The 16,385-nt window shown below is 45.9% G+C and overlaps 1 protein-coding gene across 2 annotated transcripts in view; it reads left to right on the forward strand.

The window, feature by feature from the left end:
* Window positions 1-7,893: 7,893 nt before the first annotated feature.
* The window catches only part of LOC119651765 (cadherin-99C), a 466,245-nt gene continuing 457,753 nt past the window's right edge, over window positions 7,894-16,385 (forward strand). For both annotated transcript variants that reach the window (XM_038055505.1, XM_038055506.1), the window contains exon 1: window positions 7,894-9,061. The gene's annotated coding sequence lies outside the window, so the exon portion shown is untranslated. The remainder of the gene's footprint in view (window positions 9,062-16,385) is intronic.

Raw genomic sequence — 16,385 nt, forward strand, 5'->3', positions numbered from 1 at the left:
ATGCTGTTCAGCAGCTAGCCGATACTCTGTCCCAATATAAGTCTGATGTAACAGAGTTGCAAGAGATGCGCTGGACAGGGACCGGTTTCGTGGAGAAGAGTCGCTACACCATATATTATAGCGGCCATCCAGTAAACCATGTGCCCGAAGTAGGTTTCTTAGTTAGCCAAAAAATGAAACCTATTGTTATCGGCTTTGAAAATATAAGCGAAAAGCTATGCACTCTGCGTTTGCGAGGCAAGTTTAGAAATATAAGCCTAATAAACGTTCACGCCCCTACAGTCAGAGAAGGATACCTTCTACGAGGCAATTGAGCGGACCCTCGAAGCCTGTCCGAAGTATGATATCAAAATCATACTTTCAACCGTCAGGTAGGGATGGAGCGCGTATTCAGGCGATACGTCGGCTCCCATAGCTTACATAGGGATACTAATGATAACGGACTGCGGATTATTCAGTTAGCAGCATCGCAAGAAATGGTTGTTTGAAGTACCTGGTTTGCGCGGAAAGCGGTCCGCAAACATACGGGGCCTCTCCAGACGGGACCATTTTCAACCAAATTGATCACGTGCTGATTGAACGCCGCTACCTCTCAGCCTTGATGAATGTCAGAACAAATAGGGGGGACAATATAGACTCGGATCACTATCTCCTTGGCATTGAGCTCCGAGCTCGAATTACGACACCACCTACAATCCCCTCTGACAATCAGGTGAAAGTGAATACTGAAGCCATTCACAACACAGCCCTCCGCAATACCTATAAAAGGGAAATGGATGCCGTAATAACAGCAGTCAACAGAGGACTTGGAGATGAAGCATCAACAAATAATCTTCACAACCACCTGAAGAACGTTATCATTAAATACGACCACAAAGATACTTGGCCCCAGTCACAAGAAAAGTGGAAACGGCTGGTTTGACGATGAATGCAAGCTGGCAACGGAACGGAAGAATGCCTCATACCGAGCAATGTTGCATTCTCAAAGAACGCGGACATACGTGGATACTTATCACGAACTCCGCCGAGCGGAGAAGAGACTTCACAGACGGAAAAAGGAAGTCTGGGAGAACCAACTAGGCCGTGAACTAGAAAAGTAAAGGAAGCAACCGCACCAGGCGTGCAAGTTTTACCAACAAGTCAGCAGGATGAAGCCTTATACACCTCGATGTTTATCCTGCCGAGACAAAGAGGGAAATCTGATTTCCGGCAGAATGGGTATATTAGAACGATGGGTTGAGTCCTTTGATGAAAAAGTAAGTCTAGATTCAGATTCTCCACTTACTCAGGTGGGAACCAATTTAATTGGGATCCAGTCCTTAACGGACAAGCCGAAACAGGCCCCTTCTGTCAGCCTCCTGATCCCAGGCTCCAATCGGCGCCACCTGCTGAGGCTAAAGTCTTGCCCATTGGTAAGCACATGTTCAAGACAGCAAGCAGTCTTCGAAAAGGATCGAAAAGGATCGGGCACCTGCGGTTAAGTTCAACTACGAGTCTAAATTGTCGATGAGCCGCGCAGTCCATCTTCCCCTTGGCTCATTTTGCCAAGAGAGTTGCCACTCGGTAAAGGTGCGTTGACGTTCTTCATGGGCAACCACCTCTTTTAAGTTCTCGCCCTTACGGCAGCAGATAGCTGGCAAGGAGGGCAACGGGAATCACTCCCGAGATCACCATCAAGCCCAGTTCGGAGAGGGTGCGATAAGTAAACGCCACTCGCAAAGTTCCCCGCTTCTGCACTTGAACAAGGCGCATACGATGGACCTCCTTGACAAGGGAATCAGCCCATACCTCCGCACCATAGGAGAGAACCGACTGTGTTGCTCCTATAAGGAGACGTCTCCTAGTTGATATAGGGCCCCCAACCTTCGCTATTAGCCGACTCAACGCCTCGACTCCAGCTGAAGTCTTTTCAACTGCTGCTTTGATTTGCTCGAAGAAGCTCATCTTCGAGTCAAGCATTAAACTAAGGAGTTTAACCACTGGTTTTGACTCTATAGTCAACTCGGTGATCGATATGGGATGCAGAGTTGGGATTCTCCTTCTGGTCAAGATGATTACTTCGATTTTTTGCCAGCGCAAGGCTGAAACTGTGAGCAGTCATCCATCCGATTACCTGTCGCATCAATATGCTAAGTCTGCTTTCCGCCTGTTCAACAGCGTGTCCGGCAACGTCGCTTGCATAACCGACCAGGCGCGACTTTTCGGGCATATCGAGTCTCAGCAGATTATCGTAGGAAGCGTTCCAGAGGTCCGGCCCTGGAATTGATCCCTGTGCTACTCCTAACGTGATTTCCATCCTCCTTTGGCCCTCTAGAATCTGATAAACAAGAGAGCGGTCTTTCAGATAATCCCTCAATATCCGCAAGAGATAGCTTGGCACATGGAATGAGTTTCTAATGTGCCTAGCATATTTGTCCATCTTACGGAATTGGTCTCCTTTACCTTTGCTGATCAGCGCGAGTTTGGCCACTTTCCAGCGACAAGAAAAATGCCCTTCTTCAAGCAAGCGTTGAAAGCATCAAGCAGCAAGTCTGGACGTTGGCGGAACACCAGTTTGTAAAATTTCGCCGGGATGTCATCAGGATCTGGCGCCTGTTTTTCATAGTGAGAACCGCTTCTTCGAAAAGGGGGCAATTCTCGACGCTTTCCGCGCTAATTACATCAGCCCGTATAGGATGTCTGGGGAACAATGCCCGTACAATGTGGTTCATCTGATCGGTACTTAGCATGCAGGGCCGATTTTCTGGGTCGCAAGTTTATAGCCAAGTCCCCACGGGTCCTCATTCACCTCGTTGAATATGGTCTGCCAGCCGCGAGCTACGCTTTTATTTTTCGCGCTGCGGAGTCTCCTTTTTTGCTGATCTATATTGTGCCTTAATGGCGTATGCCTCCTCGTTGACGTGCAACCATTGTGCTAAACGGGGGAACTTATGACACTCCCTCCGTCCCATCTTCGCAATTTCTGCCGTCCACCAGTTCATTGAAGGCTTGTCGCGGCTGGGGCCCCTCCGAGGTATGGAAGCCTCGTACGCCGTCGTTATCAGGTTCATTACTGAATTTACGACAGTGTCAGCTACGGCGCTACCACTCCGCGGAACGCCCTCCAGCGCGGCTCTGCTTGCTCCAACAGCTTCGAAGAACTTCCCGATGTTCACCTTCGCGACATTTCACAGGCAGGGGGAGCGGCGCGTTGGTACTCGCCGGCAAGTATCGTCAACCACTTCGAACGCGATGTACTGGTGGGTGATCACTTGCTGAGAAGTCTTCAAGGACTCACCACCCGTCCACCGATGATGCCAGAGATTGTGACCAAAAGTAATGCCAGGAATGTTTCCCTCACAGCCTGGGCGCTGAAACGTTGGCGCGGATCCGGTATTGAAAACTAGGTTCTCGCCGCCATTTCCAGAAGCCGTTTCCCTCTGGAGTCTGACTGAGGCATGCCTCATTCAAGGGCCCTAGCATTAAAATCACCTGGTAGGCGTCCCTCCGTCCTCCGAACGGCGCGCGTCCTCCAGAGCATCAAGCCGGCGCTGAAAGTCCGGCATCGTCTCGTTTGGTGTCAGGTAAACGCTAAAAAATGTTATCCCTAAACACAGGATCGAGACAAACCCGTTTCTTCGGTCTTCGGGATGCCATGAGGGCGGGTTCTCCCTAAATAGCACTAGATCACTATTTACTTCCGCAGCAAACTGTGCTAGGAACTGGTGAGCGGTTACACTTCGGTGCATGTAAATTTGTAAAATGCGGATCATGCCATTCGCATCCTAGCCCTTTCCAATTCTGCGTGTCCAGACACCTGTGGAACTTGGTGGCGACTATCCGCGTTTGTACCTTAAATACTACCCATACAATTTTGATTCTCCCGTTGGAATTTGCTCGCCTTTTCCTTGGGGACTTCCACCACGGCGAGCTTTTGGCCTCGAGCATTTACAGAGGTAATGCCTATCTGGACATTGGTTACCTCTGGACATTCACGCTTTATCGCCTCCTCAACTTTCCAGTAAGGCAGCCACGATCCCGGATTTCTAGAGAGCACATGGATTCTAGGCTGGAAACAACAGGCTTCTCCCTCAATATTCCCTTGACCGCTTTTCAGAACGTACTCTTGCTAGTGGTCATTGGGCCCAGTATGATGAGGACTCCGCCAGTCCTCGTTTCCCATATGGAAGACACCTCTGCTCCGTTCTCTTCGGGTTTCATCCTGTAGCTGATTTCACTAAGGACTTCCTCAAATGTTTTGCTTTCCGTCGGCTTAATGAGCAGAACCGACGGTCTAGTCCTTCTTCGTTTCCTCGTCTTTTCTGTTCCTGGTTTGCAGCCTCCTTGTCTTTGGACAGACGTGTCTCCGGCGGTGTAGGCAGTTGATTCCTTTTTTTCTTCTTCGCCTTCTTTTTTTGGGCTCTGGAAACTATTTCGACAAAGTCTCCTTCAGGCACGTCGTCCTCTTTCCGCTTTTTCACCAGCTCGTTTCGCAGTGGGCTATCTATGGTCCGTTTGATCCAAGCAGCGTTCTCAGCGGGGAGTGCGGCCGTTTCTGCTCTCCAGTAGTCTTCCGCTACTCTCCACGTTCGCCTGAGGTCCAATAGCTCTCCCAGTTCTATCAGCCCGTTTTTGACGCCTTTACTGACGTTCCTCTGTAGGAACGTTGCCGGTTTGTGCCCGAATCCATCTGCTAAGGACTAGCAATTCTGACCGGGCTTTCGTTCGGAACAGGGGCACTACAAGGTATTGGAGTTGGCATCTCCGTCACTTAATAAGGCTCTTCCTCTTAATTTGGGCGCCCCGATGTTACATTGGGTATGTCAGCCCTCACTGCCACTTTTGCTGATCGTTGCGGTGAGCGACGCATTTTTGTGCTGCGCTCAAACGCACTCAACTCTTCCTCCTTTCCTGTTGTTTCGTCAATTTTTTTTTATTAATTTATGTGTATTCTCAATAGAAAACTATTATTATTCAGGAATGGGTGTACCTTCGGGGACACAGCCCCTACCCCAGTTCCCTGGGGCCTGACCTACGATTAGCTGATCTCGGAATTCACGGACGAATCAGCGCTCGCTCGGGCAACGCGGTCTACTAATACCGGTTCAATGCACACTACCCGATCAGGGTCCCGAAGGGGATGGCTCCTGATACACGTCACAATACCACCTTGGCAGGGCTAGGCTCACACCACCCCATCGACGTCGGCAGAGAGATGTCGACGGCTCCGGAGGCTCCTATCCTGTATCCCGACGTGTACCGGCCATACGCGGTTCGCACTTCACCGAGAAGCTTACTCGAGGCTTTTATCTAGGACGCAGATATACTGCCAGCTAGGGGGTCAGAGCTACTTACCCAGGCACCTCGGGGACGTTACATCCCGCAAGCGATCTTTAACGGGTCGCTCACGACCACTGTGTCCGGATAGTTGAGTGGTTAGAGTACAAGGCTGTCGTACGGAAGGTCGCGGTTTAAATCTCACTGGTGGCAGTGGGATTTGTATCGTGATTTGACGTCGGATACCAGTCGACTCAGCTGTGAATGAGTACCTGGGTCAAATCAGGGTAATAATCTCGGGCGAGCGCAATACTGACCACATTGTCGCCTTCAATATACTGTAGTGTATCGTTACGGTCTTGAATGAAGTGCTCTAACACACTTCAAGGCCCTGATCCGATATGGATTGTTGCGCCAACGGTTATTATTATTATTACGACCCCTGAGGGCCCCATTGACGTTAGTCTTTTGTATAAAGTTGAAATTTTGATTATATTTATGAGTGTATGAAGGAGGAAGTACCCCTCTTCAATTTTGGTGAAAACTCTTGGCGATCACCTCCCCTTGGAAAGTTATGGGGCATCAGAGAGAGGACAATCTTAGGTAAAACCGAAGGTGTTCAATTTTAAATCCTTCCTCTGAAGGGGTAGGGAGGTATAGAGGGAGAAGCAGGAGATCTTTATAGAAAGAGAAGAAGGAGATCTTCGCCTCTCGATCCTTCCAGAAATGTATGGCACTTCAAAGGGAGAAGGACATTTCGATATCATCATGGTAACCTTTCTTTGTTTACCCCACGACTGGGGTATGTACTGGTAAAGAAGGTATTCAGGATGAAAAAGAAGGTCCCCTCCGCTTGTTACGGTAAAAACCCTTAGCGGTCACCTCTCCTGATTAGGTTAACGCTCCTTCTCTAAACCCGCTTGAAAGTCGCGGCGATAATTGCATTACCAAAACGCCTATCAACGACATGAAGATAGTCCGTTCTTGGAGCGTCACACCTTTTTAAAAGGGAACAACCGTTGGAATTCTTTAAAGGACTAAAAAGGGTGCAGCTTCTTCTCTTTCCTAAATATGGCTGACTTTTTAAGGGGGGAATGCGAGAATTTTCCAAAGGATATAGAAAGGAAGTACCTTCCTCCTCCTAATGCATACTAACTCTACCCTCTTCTCACCCTGGGGTGGAGTTGAAAATTTGAACTTCATAATATAAAGAAAATTCATTTTGAGACAACAAAACTTTTAAGGGGAGTTGACCCCCGCCAATTTTTAGCGACGGCTATCTCCTTTGGGAAAAATTCAATCTTCACCGCGTTTTATTTGCCTGTGGTATCCAACGATATACTCACCCGGCAAATATTTCCTGGCAGTTGCGAAAAAGCGCCTAAAATAGATATTCCAAAAAGAATCAATTTAACATCGAACTTTGCTTCGATGATTCTTGTAACGAACGTCGATAGCATCTTTCAAATGCCAGCCCCTCCTCTTTCCCACATTTTTGAAAAACTCAACGAATTTCTAGCTTAACCGAAAGCTTTCCTACCAAACATCAACAAACTTTGCTCCAACATACGCTCACCACAGATACTTCCTGCATCTTTACCTGTACTCCAGCCGCATGGAATGCTAACATGATCAATCTCTCACGATCGCTTACAAAAATGCACTTGAGTGCATCCGCCATGCAGGCATCCCCGAACAGTGCACACAAACGAGTTCATTATACCGTGAATACTATGCTCACTCACTGCAGCCAATCTAGGCATGGGACAAGACCATATAATAATTCTAGGCCAGATACAGATAACACTGGCAAAGAGAAAGGAAATTGAAGCTGCGATCCCCGTGAGCCGCGGCAATGTTGGGTGATGCTCGTTCGTTACGAGCCACGTATAGTGGCTTCGTCAGGCCGCGGGTTGGCTGCGGCTGATGATGGCTGAACAAACACTAGAGGCCCCCGTGTTTCCTACAAAGTAGTTTTCCCGAAAAAAGTCAAATAAACTATGAAAGTATCTGAGTGCTGAGAAAATCATGGGAGAGAAATGTTTTGAAGTGATTGTTACCCAGGTGTGAAGTTTTGTAGAGGAGATGGGGGTCAAGGGGGATATGTTATATTTTTATCTTTCCTTGGTTGAGTTGTATTGGAGCCATTATTGGATGTATCTTTCGCTGAGGGTGCATTAATATCTAAAAGATGCATTGATTACTAAAGATAGATAAACTCTATCGTAAACAAGTAAGATTGACAAGAGAATGATCTTTATATCTTAACCACATCAAAACAATCTATTTATTTGTTCCGTATAAATATCTCTAGTGACTCCGAATTCATCAAGAACTCCACCAATTACCACTAGCTTCCCTTCACCCACAGATATTCCCAGCACACTCGATCGTATCTAAAGACATGCTCGAAGATGCCGGAGAACACCGAGCGGCCAGATTGAGTGAGTAGCGATCGCCTCAGATACTTGTATGCTCAAGGAAAAGTTGTTTCTAGCCCAGGGAGCTGGGACTTGCGCTCTTGGACTCCGCTATCTTGATTGAGACTCTTTCCAGGTATGGCGTGCTGTAGTGATTTCCTGCATATGTTGCGAGCGCGGTAGGTAACACACCTGAGTCACTTACGGTGGACTTCTTGGTGGCACGGTGTAGCTCAGGTTTAGGCTCAGGTTGTCTCAACATGGCTCGGGTTTAGCCTCAGTCCCACCATCGGCAGCGTACATCAGTCAGTCTAGTTTCAGTCCGTGCTAGTGTATCGGTCCGAATTTGCTGAGCTCGTCGGCCAACAGGTGTTTGGATTTTTCGACCACAGCACCTATGCCTTACGAAAATTACATGAATAGAATCTGAATCAGTTCTAAAGTGGTTGAGATACTTTATCGATTAAGACTTCTGCGGGCTCTTTGATGCATTTTTTGCTCAACCCCTCGACCGAGTAAGATACAAAAAATTACGTTAATGACCGCGAAGTTTCATTATCGATCCGACGTTCTGAATGCGAATAACCTTTCGAATGAGTGATTTTATCGAATATGATTAATTAAGCAGATTTCAGGTGATCTGTGCAGATGTAGTGATCTCTGCCTGTTAACTTATAACGGTAAAAATGCAACTAGTACCGAGAGTGCAGTGCAGTTTGCGATCATCCTATCGGGAACGGGGATTAGCTGGTTTTCTGGTGTAGAGTGGCTGGTACTTGGCGAACCGGGAAAGGTGGTTGAACAAGTTGACTTCCTTATTTCTGAATTTAATCGCGATCGGGCAATTGTATGAAGCAATTTACGACATCCTCGGTTTAATGCCGAAAACCTGTACAAAGTGAGTTGCAGTGATTATGGCCGTTGCTGGCGGTGTTAGTGCTTCGCTCGTGCAGTCCAGTACACCTTCAGTGGGCACCTTGGCCATATACGAACGCCTGTACCTGTATGACGAATGACCTCCTTCGCAGTGATTGGTAATATCGTTGAGGTAGCCTTATAGGCTGGAAATTGGGTTATCGATACAACAAGTTGCGAAATTTGGACTGATTGCAGCCGATGCAATCGGGCGACGACGACGGTCTCTATAGAATTTTGCAGAAGAATAAAGTGAGTGTTGTGCATTTTGTTGCTGTGGAGTTCTTGTGGTGAATGTGAACGTGATATGATTCTGCTCTTTGCATTTGTTCAGTTACTTTACGCATGAATTGCAAATTGGATTACGAGCATTGGATTTCAACTTGCAGGAATATTATCAGGTGCTGTGTACGGGGCTGATCTCGAGTGCTGCCCATTCGGAATATATCGCAACCAAGAAACATTTAATGGTTAGTATGAGACTGGAATTCATAATGTTAATAGAGGATTTATACATATTAGGCTTGTGGTTCTTGCTTATGAGGTAAAACCTTGTAGTAGTCGCACTGTGGGGAAGACATTTACAAATGTTGTGCTTTGGAAGTGATATATTGGATTATTGAGTAGGAGAGGACACGAGATGCATAGGAATGCCGAATGGCGTCAAGGAGGCATAGTTAATGGTAAATAGCCTCAGCAGTAAAAGCCAAAATCAATAAAATTCCACAATTTTGTTCGTTTTGATATTCATAACCGAATACGTAATGAGGTTGCTGCGGTTGCAGTCCAGGCAGATTTATACTTTCCCTTTGGAAGGTATGCTACGCCATCAGAGATTCCTTAAGTTCACCTACCTGATCACCAGCGAAACGCGGTATGAACTATAAAGCCAATCTTCTGAAGGCTTATCAGAAATGGTCTCCTGGCGAGCCTATCCAAATGGAGTTTTAGAGTATTCACCTAAATTTCCTTTTTGTAGACTCAACTGGGAAACCAGCGTTATTCCGGAAAACTCTTCTTTTTCTTCAACCTTTGTCCCGTTCACAAGCGGGGTCGGCTCGTCGTGATCGATTTCGCCATTTGGCTGTATCAAATGCCTGATCTGGATGCAATCTCAAGGCTTTTGAATCCACATCCAGCGTATCAAGCCACCGTTGTTTCGGCCGGCCTTTTGGTCGTTTGCCATCGACTTTGATGTTCAAACCAATCTTGGCAAGTGAATTCTTGGTAGCACGAATTGCGTGGACAATTTTTCCACGATTGGTACAACCAAATAACGATCGCGGATTTCCTCATTTCGGAAGTGATCAAACAGTGTCACGCCACAAGTCCAACGCAACATTTTCGTCTCCATTACCGCAAGACGCCGTTCATTGCCTTTTATAGTCGGCCAACACTCAGAATCATAGAGGGCGACAGGACGGACGACATTGTGGTAAATTTTAAATTTGAAACGTTCGGTGATACCTCGATCACAAAGAACACCAGTTGTGGAACGCCACTTCATTCAGGTTGCGTTAATGCGGAAAGCAATTTCATAACGCAGTTCTCCATTGGCTGATAGCGTTGACCCGAGGTATTTAAATCGCTCAGTTCTGGGCAGATCACTGCCGCTGACAGTGATTGTGCCTGTTTCATGGGGATCGGTCGTCAAAAATTCAGTTTTGTTTAGATTCAATCTGAGACCATGTTGCATGTGGCGATCATTCTTTTTTTGGACAAGTTGCTCGAGATAATTTTCGCTATTAGATGTTAGGAAACCATCATCTCCGTAAAGCAGTGTATAGGGTGCTGGACGTTAAATATCCTGTGTGACGGTGTCTATAACAAGAACAAAGAGGAGTGCTGAAAGGACACTTCCTTGATGAACACCAACAGAGACACGAGGCGGTTTGATACACCCCCATACTTCGAACTTTAGTTTTCGGATCGTGGTAGAGCAATTGAACCCAGTGCACGAGTTCTTCTGGCACTGTTGGCACTGTTGTCGTAAAGCATACCAGATGGGTTCGTGTGGCACACGGTCAAACGCTTTCACTAGATCCAGAAATGCAATGTAAAGAGGGCGATGCTTCTCGCGATGTTTCTCCATGAGTAACTGCGCGGCGTGTATTGCGTCAGTAGTTCCGCAGTTTTTGACAAATGCGGCTTGATTCATGGTTATTTCAACGATTTCGCGAATGCGGTTGTCAAGAATGCGTTCAAAAATCTTCATGGTATGGGGAAGTAACTGGATTGGACGGTAATTTGAACATTCTGCTGGACAACCTTTCTTTTTCCATATTGGAACAGTGGTACTTTCTTGCCAGTCGGATGGTGTTCTTCCTTCCTGAATAACCCGATTAAAGAATTCACTGAGCCACAGTGTTGGGTCCCGGCTTTCCCCGATTTCATTCGTTTTATTGCCTCCTCGACTTCAGTTGCGCTGACAGGTGTAACTCGTCCAAATATCGGCAATGATCGTAGAAGTGGAGGATGAGCAAATTCTTCAGTTGAAATCTGCTCGAAATATTCTCACCATCTATCCGTTGCGACTCAGATCTCTCTTGCCATCCCGAGCGTCCAGTTTATCGTAAAGATTTTTGTAATGGTCCGCTCGGGTGACAGCGACTGCTTTCTTTCCTTCCCGTTTGGCATTCTTATAAATTTGCCAATCAGAAAGCGTTTTATCGTCGGGAAAATTGTGGTAGAGGCGTTTCTTTTCACGGACCTTCATTTCAACATCATCATTCCAAAGCCAAGTATCTCGGTTGGTGTACCGCTTACTCGGCTTGGTGACCCCGAGAGTTGCAGAGGCCGCTTTGCGAATTTTATCGTTTATTTGGTTCCACGATTTTTCCACATTCGTAATGGTCGGTAATCGTGTGGGTGAGATCGTTTCTTCTTTCTTCTCACCAAATCGCCACCATTTAATGCGCGGAGGGCCAGTGCGTTCCTCACGCTGTTTTATCGGTGGCTTAGTTGCAGAACAGCAATCAACGGCCGATGTTGAGGTGCGATGGTCTCTTTGGGAACGGCTTCGCAATCAGTGACAGTGGTAAAATATTGACGTATTATGAGAATATAGTGAAGAAGTAAATAGTGCGATCAGCTGATATGATAGTGAGTTTCATCAGCCGATCATCAAATTGTTCGACTTCTTTAATGGCATCATGCAAACTCTCTGAAAGAACCCTCTGGCAATGCCAACACCATATTGAATGTGTGGGCTACCAAAATAGAGATGTTTATAGCAATTTTTACCGCGTTTGCGTTCAATCTCGCATCTTTCGGCAACAGAGCATCGGGTTTCTTGCAGAGCGCAGATATCAATGCGTATTTTCCGAAGGGCTCTTGCGAGTTCCTCGGTCTTGCCAGTTAGGGTACCAACATTTAGCGTGCAGACACGTATTTGCTTTGTACGGACTAACTTAGGTCATGAAGCCGTCCATGCGTCAAAAACCCTTGCCCACTTCTCGACAGGACCGGGACCTGTTCCGCCGCGTCGACTGAGGTGGACGCCGTAGCATTTCTCCGATCATCATCTTTCTAATGACATTGTCTCTATTTGTTCAGCTTTAATATACGCAAAGCTGTTTCTGCTTAGTTAAAAGGTGGAAATGATGGTGTGGCGTTTGTTCTCCCATAGAGATTATCCTCAATCAAAACCTTTGCTTAGTTTACTGTCTGTCTGTGTTTTTTTTCATCGTTGGAAGATGGAAAGGTTCAAAATCTACTGCTGGCTTCTGCCATGCAGTTATGTGAGACTCTTGCTCATTCAAAACACCTCCTTCTTCTTCCAAGTTTCTGTTGACTTCAGCATGAACTCCACAATACTTTCGGATGTCAAGCGCCTTTGTACGACCATCTCTCCAGTCTAGCCTGGTACGCGGCCAACCTGGGGCAATCAAATACAACATGCTCCGCATTCTCGGCCACGTTACCAGACCTTGGGCAGCTATTGCAGATTACTTGTTCAAATAGTTTTCCAGTGGTATTGACCAAACTTATCGGTCGAATTTTGTTTAAGAATTGAAGGATTCCTAGGTCCGCCATCCACTTAATGGCGGACCGGGTCAGTTGGACAGCAACATATTGTATTTTCTCGGTTATGGTCCACGGAACCCTCCTCCTTGAACAAGCATCCAAGTTGCAGTATCGTCCAGGGCAAAAGCAACTCATCAGACGCTGCCACAGCTTTGCCTGGGAGCAGCGTGACCGAATTGATTACAAGCTGGAATTTGCTCCTTTATATTAATACAAAAACATGACATGTGTATGAATTATAATTAAAACAAAACTGCCTCCCAAAATTTAGGCTTAAGCCGGTCGATTTGAGGAGGAGTCACCCAATGGTTTACTTGGCTTCGGAATAAGTATCAGTTTTTATAGCTTCCATTGCTCGGAGAATTCTCCTTCTCGAAGGCGTGTCGTAAAAGTTTGGACAAGCGTACATGGTGTTGTCATGGCTGCCACTTTCACGACAATATTCGGAATTCCATCCGACCCTGGAGCATTAATTTCAGCCAATATTCTTGCTGCATCTAGAACTTCCTCTTCGACCACTTTTGGTCCGTCTGTCTGTCTGTCAAATGCATTTTTCTCGGAAACCGTTACACCGATTGACACCAAATTTGGTAGAAACCCAGGGCTAAAAATAAAAACCTAATTTATTACTTAACAATTTCCATATAAAAGACGGTGAACAAGTAATTGCTGCGGATATACTAGCCGGGGTTGAGTCATCATCATAAGAATAAGACGCTGCCTGACCTCTGCCCTGGGAGTACCGTCACCGAAAGTGACTACAAGTGGCAATCACTCCTTTATGTATAATCGTAAACACGACTTGAGTGTGAATTATATCCAAATGAAGTCCGCCAGACCCAAACTAGTCTGAGGCAAAGGTGGGAAGGTAAATCAGCGTTTCATGAGTTGCTTCTGCCCTGTACGAAACCGTCAGTCACTTTTTTGAAAATTTGGGTATTTCCCTCAAAAAAGGAGGGGTCCGTGGACCACAAATGTGAAAGAAAGTTTTCTTGCCAATTGGTCCGGTACGGCATCAACTAGATGCGGACTTAGGACTGCCTCAATCCTCAAACAAACAAAATATCATTTTTGAGGCCTCCGGACGTTCACCTATTACAAACGATCAAGTTAATTGAGCCGGATGGTATTTCAATCTCCTGCGTTGAACGCCATGCGAAGCAATTCAATGCGGTAAGGGCTATTGTTTCAAGGCATCTATTGACAATTTCGTCGATTTAACGAAAAAGGGAATATTCAGTAATGCTGCCTTCTTGAAGAACACCATTGGAAAAGTAATGAAGTAAATCATCTGTTTGGCGTGTAATTTTGTCTCTGAACGTCAAATTATTCCAGGATATTTCAGAATATCCTGACAACAGGATATAGCGACACAGTACCCGATTTGCTGCGAATGTCGTGAGTTGGCATATTCAACAACTCAGAGCAAAATCAACTATTTCCTAGCAGTTTTGAGCAGGTCACTGCCACTGACAATGACTGTGCCTGTTTCATTAGGGTCGGTCGTCAAAAATTCTGTTTTATTCAGATTCAATCTAAAACCGTGTTGCATGAGGCGATCATTCCATTTTTGAACAAGTTTCTCGAGATTAGCCTTGCTATGAGACGCCAGGAAAAAATTATTTGCATAAAGTAGTGTATAGGGTGCCGGACATTGGATGTCCCCCATGACAGTGTCCATAACAAGAACAAAGAGTAGTGGTGGGAAGGCGCTTCCTTGATGTACACCGACGAAGACACGAAGCGGTGTTGATATACACGCACACTTCGAATTTTACTTTTCGGATCGTGATTGAGCAAGTTAACCTAGCGTACGAGTTCATCTGGTACTAGGTGTTACTGAAGAAAATACCTGATGCGTTCGTCTGGCATGCGGTCTACCACTTTTTCAAGATCCAGCAATGCAATGTCAATAGGGTGATGCTTTTCACGGTGCTTCCCCTCTTGTAACCGTGCAGCATGTATTTCATCAGTAGTTCTGCAGTTCTTGAAAAACTTTGCGAATACGGTTTGTAATGAACTTAAAGGAAATAGGAGGATCAGACGATCAACCTAAGTAGTCGACAACCACCCAGAGGGCAGAGCTATCCCACAAACCTAAAAGAATTGGCGAAATTGACCGAGAAGGTCCGCCCGCAAAGATTGAAGCTCCGTCAAAGTGCTCGGTCGACACGTTCTTGCATGCCTCTGTCCTAGCCAGGCTCGGGAATGTGGGGGGAGGGCCCTTTGAGCGCTTTGATCCCTCACGCTTCATTACTACAAAATTAACGTGCCTATTCCGATGCGCGGGTCCGCATTTGATTTCAAAATAGAGAATGCAAGGAATTCGCGACGGCCTAACGAATCATAACCAGAACGCGAGCTAAAATTGAAAAATAAAAAAAAACGGTTCGACCGCGCCCGTGGAGCCGTAAGTCTCCGGACCCGAGTGCCGCGATCAAAGGGGGAAGATCCACGACGGATCACAATCCCGATTATTGCTTCTTCTGCCTCAGATCGTGAATGAGGCACGGCCCCTGAGGTTCCCACCCTCCTTTGACATCTTCAGGGCATTTCGTTTTTTAGAGGATGTCCCTGCAAAAGGTTCTGCGGGCGGATCTTCACAGTGAATTTCGCCAATTTTTTTAGGTTTGTGGGATAGCTCTGCTCTAGGTCGTTGTCGGCCAATTAGGTTGATAGTCTGATCCTCCCATTTCCCTTAAGTTCATTACAAATGGCGGCCAACGTAGGGCCAAACATTTCCTGGATTCAGGCTTGATTCTTTTTTTGCAGGTCTCCTGAATCAAGTAGAAGATAGCCTGTTCCGACTCACAACTTCGCTTGATGGTGTCGGATAGAGAATCAATAGATTCTCAACCGTGTTCCCGGCTAGGTTCCACGTACACTTGCCTTCAGATTTCTTGTTTTAGGTTTCACGCCTTTTTCCCCGGAAGCAACTATTCCTAAGCCTCAATTTCCTTTCTCACCTTGTAACGTAGACTTTCCTCCCCTATCCTTGGCAGAATACTATAAGAACTAGTCGTTTGTTGTGTTTGTCTTTGAGACTTAACGTCTGGTAGGTTATCGCCTTCCAGAAGCCTCTGGATCTACGGGCTTTTGCGGCTATAAGCTGAAAGGTATTGCCGTCCGAGCTTCTGAAGAGGGTCCTTCCCTACCTTTATGCGAAACGGCTTTGGCGGCATGGCTCTTTTCGTTTCAGCATTTGGAAAAAATTAAATATTCTTTCTTCTTCGTAGGGATGAAGTGACGAGTGAGATGAATCCTTGATGGAATACGGAGGTAGTCAGCTAGATGCTGTACCGTTCCGTCCTCAATGATTCATCTTCACTTTGTTCTCTGACTTCAGACGAGAAAGATTGAATTCTTGCTATCCCTTTTTTGCTTGTTTTTTTTTTTATTTAATACTCTGCGACGGGGAGCAACTCGATTGTTGTTTCTTCATGAACAAACACTGTGTGTGGAAGTTTTCTGCACACAGATCAAACAATTTATGTGGTTGGGATGGCTTTTTGGTCATCCTACAGTTTTGGGGGAGTTAATTAAAGGAGTTGAACATTTAGAGAGGGAGGAGTCCTCAGGGTACATTTTTACTTGATTTTTGGTTGGTTATTATTTTTTTCTTTCTTTTTTTCGGCTTATTCCGGTTGATGCGAATTGAAATTTTTTTTTATTCGATTATTCTTGGTTTCATCTTTTTTTTCTCTGCGATTTATCTTATTTTACTTTTCATTTTCTGGTTGATAAATTTGCGGTTTTGTTCCTTTTTTA

This window comes from Hermetia illucens, chromosome 3, assembly GCF_905115235.1.
Source record: "Hermetia illucens chromosome 3, iHerIll2.2.curated.20191125, whole genome shotgun sequence".
NCBI classification, from domain to species: Eukaryota; Metazoa; Arthropoda; class Insecta; order Diptera; family Stratiomyidae; genus Hermetia; species Hermetia illucens.